Raw genomic sequence first — 11,490 nt, forward strand, 5'->3', positions numbered from 1 at the left:
AAAATATAGAAAGGTTCTGGAAGCATTAACAGTAAAGCAGCCCTGGATGTGAATTTAAAAATGCATATCCTTTAGTTGAGGCATGAAAGATACTAAAGTACAACCAAATGCCATAAAGAGTAAAGGCCAATAATACATTTTGAGATGTAATAAAATTCTAGAGACTCTTCTTCCACTCTACCTAGACTGAGAAAGGTACCTATTGATTCGAATTGCATAGCGGGAAGCCTGTGGAGTTCCAAATTCAAGACCCCATCATGTCTTCAGGGACTGCCAACACTGACTGGCAACGGGAAAAGAGTAGTCTTGAGGCGAATGATGACAATTTTTAATATCTAGGGGGGGGACTGGAGGTGAGATAAAATGTTTGGCTTATTGAAAAAGCAATAATCTGCTGGCAGCTCTGAAGATCACTTGAGCACCACAATTTGATGACTGCCCAACCCCGTGCTTCTGTAGGTCCCTCGCCAGACCATCACATTGGGAGCTAAAGGCTCAGCCTGTGGATTCAAGAAAGATGGTTTCCAGGAGGGACAGTCTCCTGATTCTGAAACAGAAACGTGTCCTAAAGGTCTCAGGTCTACAACTGTAGAAAAACTGACATTACAGGAAAATTGAAGTGTCCAAGGATAATTTTTTTCAAAGTCCAGAATAATTAGAATAATTTGTGTTAACATGATTGGTATTAATAAATCAGAATTGTTCTTAAAATTATGTTTTTCTTAACATTTATTAAGTGTGTGTGTGTGTGTGTGTGTGTGTGTGTGTGTGTGTGTGTGTGTGTGTGTGTACTGCATGGTGCAGTTACGGAAGCCAGAGGGCAACTTGCAGGAGTCATTTCTCTCTTTCCACCATGCCATGTGGGTTCTAGAGAATAAAAGCAGATTATCAGGCAGGGCAAAAAATATCTTTACCCTTTGAGCCATCTTTCAGTCCCATCCCCCCCCCCAAAGACCCTCTTCAGCTTTCCACTTTGGTATACAAAATCTGTACACTTAACATTGAGAAATAAAAGTTTATATCCAATTGTCTTCTGCAGGCAATTAGAAGTTGTTTGCAATATGAGTCACCAGCTGAGAATAACGGAAGGAGCTGGAGGTGTCTAATAGGAAGACTTTGGAAAATAACTAAGGCATCCAGGAAGGGAGAACCACAGGGACTCCTGTCCCCAGGCGCACTGCTATCAAAATGGAGAGCTTAAAGTCTGTATCTGTCTCCCTCTCGGTTATTACCAAATGGAGCATCTATTGAAAACAATAATGCAGAAAGAAGCGCAAAGTTCTGACAGAAAAGTTAACAGGCTAAGCCCAAGCTGTACTTCTTGTCTTCTAAGGGAGATGACAACTGGTACCCAAGTTCCCAAGTTCAGAGATAAGGAAGGAGTAATGATTCCGAGCACAAGAGACCTTGGTGCTTGAGAGCTCAGAGCAAGCCAGAGTCAAATACCTCATGCTGATCAAGCTTATGTGAAGAATTTCACTGAGAGTGGGGGAGTAGGGAAGGGAAAATAGAGAGAAAGAGAGGGACAAAAAGTGTAGGGACATGGAAAATTTTAAGAAACGTTGCTTGATCCGGAGCTGGTTAAGGCACTGGGTTCAAGTAACTTTGTAGCATCAAGAGTGAGCTGAAAACAGGATCCTTTGCAAAAGTGCAAACCAACTGTCCCCAGCAGCTAGCCCCCTGTTGACACCCAGCTTTGTGGTCTAGAGAAGAACTGAAATAACTGCTTGGGGATAGGATGGGGGTGGGGGGCATGCATAGAAGCAGAAGTAGCTGCTCAAAGTAAGAAGAGCGTTTGCAGAAGTAGTCCTACCCTGTACTCAGCAAAACTACCCCCCCTTGACCCTAAGTAAACCTGGTTTGCGGGTTTTGCATATATATATATCAACCCCAAATGAGGAGTGGGATCTCTCCCCATTTGGTGACTTTGAGGTCCAAGCTAGCTGGACTATGTGCGTGTGCCCTGAATAAACCTTGCTTTTTCACATTCTGGACTTGACTGGATTCTGGTGGTTTCTCTCTGGGGGGTTCAATTTGGATGAGAGAGAGAGAGAGAGCTAGCTGCTTGCCTCTTCAGAAAATCATCAGGGAATGGGAGTAACTTGTCTTGTAAAGAAATCTTTTGCACCTCCATACTGACTATGTAGTGACATAGCAGCCATAAGAGGGCCTGACTGTATCGTGCCAGGTGACAAGGGCCAGCATAATGCCTGAATCCGAACGTAAGGACCCTTGAGAATGTCATCAGTTCTCAGGTGAAACAGTTAAATCATGTATGGCTTAGGCATAAACTACTTCGAGAGCTAGTGTCTGGAGGAACTGCAATTTTTATGTATGTATGTGGAAAGACCATAGGCCACCAAGAACCCTCTACATTCACACAGCACTAACATGGGAGTGATTTTTAAACTTTCATCTCACAATTTACCTGTTCCTGCTCTATTTCACTAAAGTCCCACTTGTCCATTAGTCCCCTCAAGAACTCATACTTAATTTATCACAACCACATTTATTTTGCTGCTAGGTATCCAAAACACGAAAGCTACATTATCAAAAACATGACAAAATGCCTTAAATAATTTATCAAACGTTTGCTCAATGAATACTCAGGACTGACATATTTTTTGATAGATTTCTAAACACATTTTTGTGTAAGTGCATTCAGCAACTGCGGGGTAATCTTCTTTACAGATATAAGTCTTCTATCTTTGATCAGTTGTATACTATAACAACTTTATCTCAGTTATCTTTAAACATGACTTTCAAAAAAAATGCAGTCAGCCAAAGGTGAGACAGTTCAGTTATTCTAATAAAAATTCAAATGCTATTTTGATTATTTTTAGAATTACAAAGAGATTTATACAAAAATGAACTCACCCTCTTGGGAGACATAATTCCTAATTCTAGCACTATAATTCTATAGTCATAAAGTAACTGTGTGTTTTTGCTTGCACAAATTCTTCTCTGATAGCTTTAATTTTCCAATTATAACTATGTCATTACATGAGCACAAAATACATACATGAAAAAATCATCCTAGAAACATGAAATTGATGTAAATATTGCTTAGAAAAATCATTTCAGAAAGTTCAAGAGGGTAATATAAACAATAAAGCAGTCTTGATAAGTTATGTGAAAATCTGTTTATATTTAATCTACATAAACTTCTGCAACATAGGCAATGTTTCTATACTAATTTAAGAAATGTGACTCCAGAGACAGTAAAGGAAGTAATTTAAAGATTAAAATTCTGGTGGGGGAAAGGGTGTGACTCTTCCTGAGGAGTTTAGCAGCCCTGGGGAATACAAACACATAGCAGCTGTGTCCACCTACACAAGACCAGCACACACACACATGCACATACGCATGCACACACATACACATATCCATACATGCTCACGCACATACACACACACATGCACATACGCATGCACACATATACACATACACATATCCATACATGCTCACACACACACACATACACATGCACATACGCATGCACGCACATACACATATCCATACATGCTCACGCACATACACACACGCACACATCCTAGCGCACATGCATACATACAAACACACACGCAGGACAGGAGAGTAGGAGGGGGATTAAAGAGAGGAAGAGGCTTAAAAGAGATGGGAGGAAGACAAAAGAAGACGCTGGCAGTTGACAGGATAACAATAGATTGTAGTTCAGGGAGCAGAACATTAAAACGTAATTTAAAAAAACGGTCATAAGAAATTAGGTAAGTTCACATAGCTATTTGGCTTGAGCATGACCAGCAACTACATTGGATCTTGAAAAGCAACAATATAAGAAGACAATGGTACAAGATTAGACATTCCTATCCCATGCTTGTTGGGGAAACTTTTGCTAGGCTATTCCAGCCTCCCATACCTGAACATATTCAGACAGCCCAGGTTAAAGAAATCCTCACATAGCCCTGGCCATCTCAATACAGAAAGTGACCCAGATGATTCCATGACTGTCCCCACAGCTGTCTTTGTACATTTGAATTTGAATAATCCAGGGATATCATGTAACTGTACATTTGTAATTCATAGCCAATTATACATTTGTATAATTGTATAGCCAACTATACATTTGTAACTCATAGCCAGTTCAAAAATCTCCCATTATCACCAGGCTTCACATTGGATTAAGTGTTTAATTGAAGACAATTTTCTTTATAAAACAAAAAAAATGATTTAAAAAAAAAAACATGGAGGATGTAAGTGTTGTTGCCTTCTTCTAATAAGTCATAATGAATGATGAAGTCGATGTAGAGCTCTGTGAACGTGTATCTTCTATCATAAAATCAAATTTTCTGAGTCTGGAAGGTGAAAAGATTATTTGAAACACGTTGTTTTTCTAGTACAATCATTTTTTTGTGTAGAAATAGAATCCAGGAAAGAACCTAGGAGGAGACGAACGTAAGCACGGTCTTTAGCTTGTGCAGAAAACTCCAAAAATCTGCCTTCCCCATCTTTTTCAATTCTTGAAACAATTTTTATAGATTATTCAGTGGTGGTTTTTATTTTCAGTGGCTTTCACTTGAGAACAGAGAGAAGTCTGAGTGTTTTTCAAACATATGAACGCAATAGAAATAAAAAACAGGAGATGCTGATATGAATAATTCGTGGCCAGTCTAAAAGCTGGCAAGCATCCAATGGGAAAGACCTTGACAGATAGAAAGCTCACTACATTTGACATTCAAATAAGCAATCTATATTTAAGGAAAAAAAACAATCTTTCTCCTTCTTTTTGAACTATTGATTTACAGAGAAGCAAGATACTAGGAATAACTCCAGCTTTTTGAAGTTCAAATCTGTGCATTTCAAAGCTGTTGCAAAGAGCACAGGTGTGAGTTTCCTTTCACGTAGGTAAAAAGCATAAATATACTAAAAACAGAAAATAATTATCTTGAATTCCAGACTCAATGAAGCCAAAGCTCCATTGATGTGAGTATCTCTCAGTCAGTTACTAATGCCAAAATCATTTGTAATTGAAAACAAAAATCTACAGAACAAAATTCAAACCCTTGATGACTTCCTCCTTGGTAAGAACAACACTACACCTGTGCCTTCTTCCAGAGTAGTTATTATGTATGCAGATAACGCAGTGCTTTACCCAGATTTCATAAATAAAAGTAAAATCTTGGCTGTTCTGTGAGTTATTTGATTTTTAAAATAAAGCTTTTAAAAAATCTATAAATATTTTATTATTATTATTATTCACAGAGAGAATGTCTTTTCCTCAAAGACCTGAGTACATTTTTAAGTTTCTGGAATATTCCTGATGACTTAGGTAACAAAGACGTGATCTGTAAGAAGTCCGGGCTCTTTAAAGCAGCACATTTTTTAAATAGTGTGGCAGCTACACCTGTGAGCAATCAGGCGTTTTCAGTTTCCTTTTCAGACTTCCCACTTTATCTTAAATATGCACATTCACCAGATGTGTGGAGTACTACTTTGGTGGCAGAGTTATGAAAACTTCATGTTTTTTTTTTTCCCCTCAGTGTCACTTTGAACTAACTCTTCATCTGTAGATGGCACTGTGCTTGTTATGCTCAGTAAAATAATGGATCTTCCCCTTGACTTAAAATATTTCCATGTTTTCTTTGAGAAAAACAAAATTGAAAGAATTAAAAAAAATTAATTACATCTTGCTTAAATGGTTTTAATTTTTCCACATAACATCTTCTTGGCATTCATTTGTTGCACTTGATTATACTCACTCATTACTGACACACTGACTCCCTATTCTAAATTATAGTGGGGAACTTACAAAGAAATCATTTTAAGAAACAGGAGACAGATTTACTTTAGAAATACACCAAGTCAATAATCCAAAATTGGTGTGAACTTTTAAGAATAGTCCCCAAAAGGAAAGAAGATTCCATTTGTCACGAATGGCCTTTCTCTTAATCATACCAAATTTCCTTGTATCACTTAATCAGCCATCTAGAAATTTCAATTAGAGATAAAGATTGGAGTGGATAATGAAGAACACGGTCTACTTATTTATGGCAGTAATTGGAATGAGAGATGACATCAAAGGTGGTTCAATGATATGTGAGAGCCAATCCAACTGAATTGGAAAAAGAAAACAGGTGTCCAAGTGACAATCTAGAACCCTAGAATATCACACCAACTGATACATGTAGACTTGCATGTCAATACTTGGCAGTTATAAACATTTATTTAATCTTATAAATCTCTATTTTGATTGTACATGTTAAAGTATTTGTAAGAGAGGATATGTAAAGACATGGGTAGTGGTTTCTTAGAGAAAGAAACCACAAGCAATGTCAAGCAAAAAATTTTGGAAAGCCTTATGAGGATGTACTGTTTTAAAGAAGAAGAGTAAACTACTCCAGAAGGAGGGATTTCAGGTCTTTAAAAATGCAGTGTATATTGAAAATCTGAAGAAATATACTATGAGTCTGTAATTCTGGTACTCAATAGGTTTCTAAAGCACTATGAGTATTTAAACAATGAAAAGGCGAGAAGAGGGATCCAACCTCTTCCCAGGATGATCTCCAGAAAATCAGAGCAGCCAGCCTGGCACTTCCCTGGTCAGGAAATGAACCACCAAGAGGGTTGGGAATTCCACCCTCTGAAGACATTACACAGTTGGGGTTTGAGTTGTATTTTACTTCTGGTTTTCCAGAGAAGTTAGGCAAGGAAGGAAGGATTTGTAAGAAGATTCCTACAGGACAGTCACGGGCTAAGTAGGGACTAAGTAGGTGAAATAGAATTGTGTTTTTCTTTGTTGAATATGCTTCCTTTTTTCCATTTTATGTATTTTTTCTTTGTCAAAAATCAGGTGTTCATAGTATGTGGTTTAATATGCAACTCTTTGATTCTGTTCCGTTGGTCCTCCTGTCTATTTTTTATGCCAATACCAAGCTGTTTATCATACTGTAGCTCTTTAGTAGAATTTGAAGTCAGGGATTGTGATGCCTCCAGGAGTTCTTTATTGTGCAGGACTATTTTGGCTATCCTGTTTTTGTTTTGTTTTGTTTTTTTCTTTTTCAAATGAGTTGAGAATTATTCTTTCGATGTTTGTGAAGAATTTTGCTGGGCATTGCATTGAATGTGTAGATTGCTTTTGGTAAGATTGCTATTTTTACTATGTTAATTCTATTTACCCAAAAGCAAGGGAGATCTTTCCATTTTCTGGTGTCTTCTTCAATTTCTTTCTTCAAAAATTTAATTTTCTTGTCAAACAGGTCTTCCACTTGTTTGGTTAGAGTTACTCTGAGTTATTTTGGGTCATGCTTTCATACATTTCATTGGTCTATATCACTTTATATTTTGAAAACAGCATATTTCTTGTTTTAGAATTGTGTAATGATGGCAGATGATCTTGCAACATTAAATATAATAACATCTATAATAGAGTCCAATTTTATACACACATTTAATTATCTTTTCTATAATTTCTGAGTTTGTATTCATGAGAAATACTTCTCCACTCTGCTAAATTTTATCCCTCTGACCATGTGTTTCTATATTTACATTTAATATGTACTTACACATGTGTATATACAGACAGAAAAATAAATTAAATTGCCAATTCAACTATAATCTTCTAAATAGTTAGAACAATTAGCAAAACAAGTATTTAGCATCTTCTAATTTTCTTTCTCATTTGCAGTACTACTTTTATCATTTTATAAATTTCATAGAGTCTGCTTGTAGGGTCTATTCTGGGTCGTTTTATTTATTCCTATCACCTGGTTTATGCATTTCTACGATTTTAAATTGCTGTCACTGAATAACATTTGAATGTTTTCTAGGATATTAACTCTGATCTTTTCTTTTTAAAATGTGCCATTAACTAATGTACCTAATATGTGTGTCCCTCTGATGTGTCTATGTGTGTGGATGGCGTCACAGCATCTGCATGCAGATCAGAGGACAACTTGCTGGTATTTGATTTCTCCCCTCCATCATGAGGATCCTTGGGATGGAAGGTAGCTTTTCAGGCTTAGCAGGAAATTCCTCTGCTCACAGAGCCATCCCGTGGGCCCTCGGGTTCACTTTTAAATAAAAAACTGGGAAGTCAGCCAGATATCTTCTCAATTTTGCTAGTTGACTTCATGGTATTTCAGAGTCTTGAAGCTGTCCTGTGAGGTCTTTATCTGTATATAATAAAGTCTCTAGCTTTTTTTTTTTTAATGCAGTCTTCACAACTTCCTCATTGAAGCTATAGGAAAAATAACATGTTGGTCCTAGTCTTGAGACATTTGCCCGTGACTTTTGGATATTTATAATGGGTGCAAATACAGCTGTGCAAGCAGAAGAGACAATTAGATGTTTCCATATTTATACAACTCCTGACTCGGGAACAGGTTTATTACACTTGTCTGGGAAACACACTCCATTTCCGTCATTGCTCCCATCCAGCCCTGCTTCTTATCTCCAAATCAATAAACCTTAAAAGTGCCTTGTAATGGTTACAGTGTGTCTCTCCAGGGAGAAATTGTTGTATTAGGGTTTTGATGGATTTTGACACTATACCAATTTCATTTGACAACAACCTGAAAGTTGAGCAGTGCACTGAGCCATGCTGGTAATTTAAGGCCATCTTTGGAATATTGCCTTTCAGCCTCGAACAGGAAGTCATCACTTGTGAAAAGTGCCCTAAATTACTTATCATACCATCAGTCTGGTTTTCTCATGAGACAAAGATTAAAGGAGTGTGTTTTAATATAAAATAGTATTATTATTGTCATTGATTTTGAGTCTGATGCTTAATTTATAATTCAGAATAATAGAAATATTTTTTTAAATGTATTTGTTTACTTTTTAAAAAGCAATCTTTTCTCATTTTACCTACCAATCCCAAATCCCACTCCCTCCCACTTTCCCTACTGGATGGGGTGGGATGGTGGGGAAGGTGGGAAAGAAGGAGTAGGGGAGGAAGTGGGAACTGGGATTGCTATGTAAAATGGGAAATATTCTTTAATGTAAAAATAATAGACACATCACCACCTCTATACAACTAGGTCAGGTCTCTGCTAAAAAAAAAATGGTGCAGGAAAAATGAAAAATTCATAAATTTCAGTTTTATCCACTATCTTTTGGGAAATAAATAATTTCAATGTTAAAAAATGCATTTCTGTCTAAAAAGAAGTAACAGTGATGGCAAAACAATCATGGCTTGCGAATGTACCAAGCAGGAAGAGATCTTCAGTAAAGCACCCAGCCTGGGCAGCCTGCTGGTATGTTTCTCTATCCTCCACGTTTCCAGGTCTGAGAACAATTTTCATCAGAAAATTTCAAACTTGCCAACCAAGGACATAAGTTTAAGTCAGTGGCTGTATGGCAAAAATAATAAAGCTGTATGTCCTAATATGAATTTAATAATCACATGATTATTTTGAAAAATAATGTAAATTATCATGTAGCTCAATAGAACACTTGAGTTGCAGGCCCAAGGTTGAGTAAGAGCCTCACAACAAACGATGACAAAAACACCATCAATATAACAACAATAATAAAAATTGAATAGAAATCAAAGAAAACATGAGATCCCAATCATAATCCAGTGATATTTGGAGGAGTGTGGAGATGCCAGTGGCCAAGTAGAGAAAACAATAGATTAATGTTTCCTTTCTTAGGAGCTCTCCTATGGGTTTTAGAGTTCTGATGAATGTACGGGAAACCTCATTGTGAGCCCTGAAGATCCTAAACACACACTGAAGTGAGCTTTTCATGACGAATTCATTGAGATTCCAGTTAACTAACAACAAAAACACATAATGGTGATTGTTTAAAATTATTCATTAAATATTTGAGGTAAGTTTGAATTTAATTTCTAACAAAATTTTTATTTTGAGAGAACTTTATCAGAAAATAATCTCCATGGCATCTGCAGCTGCTTTATCTTGAATTTGTCTGTTCACTATTCTAAGGATAGGATGACAGACCAGGTGTGACCCTACCAAGCACAATAAAGACCAAATGTCATTAAGGCAGGCGTGAGAGCATATCTGAATGGGACTTCATTTCAATGAACAGGCAAAACTGTTAAGTAGTTGAACATCTTTGCAGAAAGGAATATATTTTTGGAAATTTAGAATCCAAACTACAAAGGAAATAATTTGGAATACTTGGTGCAAGTTGAACTGGTAAGAACAATGAAAGTTTAAAGTAATTTTATCACTTAAATGCTATAATACATAAATATTTTCATTGTTACACTTATGGGAAGATATACCGGGTTGTGAATGTTTGTGTGGTTTGAAAATACTGTGTGATTCTTCATAGATATGCCAAAAAAGACAGCACAGAATCAAAAACATCTAAAATAAACAAGAAGAAAACTACATGAACAAATTTTAAAGTGGAGAACAATTTAGAAAATTGTGTCTAAATACAGACAGAAAATGCTTACGCTTTCCAAAAAGGTAATAGTAGCAATTAACATGAAAAAATAGACTGAATCTCTCACACAAAGAAAATATTAGTCAATATGCATCACACACAACATGTTATTCAAGCATACAGGATTTTTAAAATACCTAGTTATCACTAAACTTTGCTAAGAAAGTTAGTGGTATTCAACTTCCTAATGAGAAGGACACAAAAGAAGTGAGGCTAAATAGTTTATTTCCTTTCCTTATCAATGTACTGAGGCGTTCAGTGACTTCTATGATACTGCAAGCATGTCTAGTCATAGTATGGTCACACTAACATGAAACTTCACTGTGACAATGCTTCAGGGTTCCAACAAGACAATGGAAGACTAGATGAGAGTTTGGGATTTGAAAACATATTTTGTTTATTTGTTTATTATGCATATGTATGTGTTTATGTGCAAAAGGCTGCAGGTGCCCATTGGGACCAGAGAGAATTTTACTTCATGGAACTGCAATCACCGGCAGTTGTGAGCAACTTGGTATGGTGCTGGTTGCCTAATTCAGATCCTCTAGAAAAGTAATAAGCACTCTTAACCACTGACTCATCTCTCAGGCTTAAGTTTCTCTGTATAGCACAATTACATTAATTATTAGAGAATTCCATACGTGTGTATAATGTATTTTGATCACATTAACACCACCCACTTTCAGCTTCTCCAGGATTCCTCCCCTATATCCTCCCATCTTCATTTCTTCTTCTTTTAAAAAAAATATTTATTTTATAATCCACTAAGTCCAATTAGTGCTTCCAGCATGTGCATGAGTGTGGAGTTATACACTAGAACATTGTAACATTGTATGAACAGAGAGTCCAAGAATTCAGTAGTTGCTCAGATCACTAGGTTGTATGTTTCAGCTTGTCTTCAGCTTGTGCTGGGATCCTAGAGAAGTAGGCTCTAATGCCAGTGAAGGAATGGATTTGCTCCTAAGAGGAACGCATCTAGGCAAACAGCAAACCCTTCCTTCTTCCATGTCTTTATATAGGCTCCCAGCAGAAGGTGGAGCACAGGTTAGAGGTGGGCTTTCCCAGCTCAAAAGATCTGGACTAAGGGTGGGT

Source organism: Microtus ochrogaster, chromosome 1, assembly GCF_000317375.1.
Source record: "Microtus ochrogaster isolate Prairie Vole_2 chromosome 1, MicOch1.0, whole genome shotgun sequence".
Lineage (NCBI taxonomy): Eukaryota > Metazoa > Chordata > Mammalia > Rodentia > Cricetidae > Microtus > Microtus ochrogaster.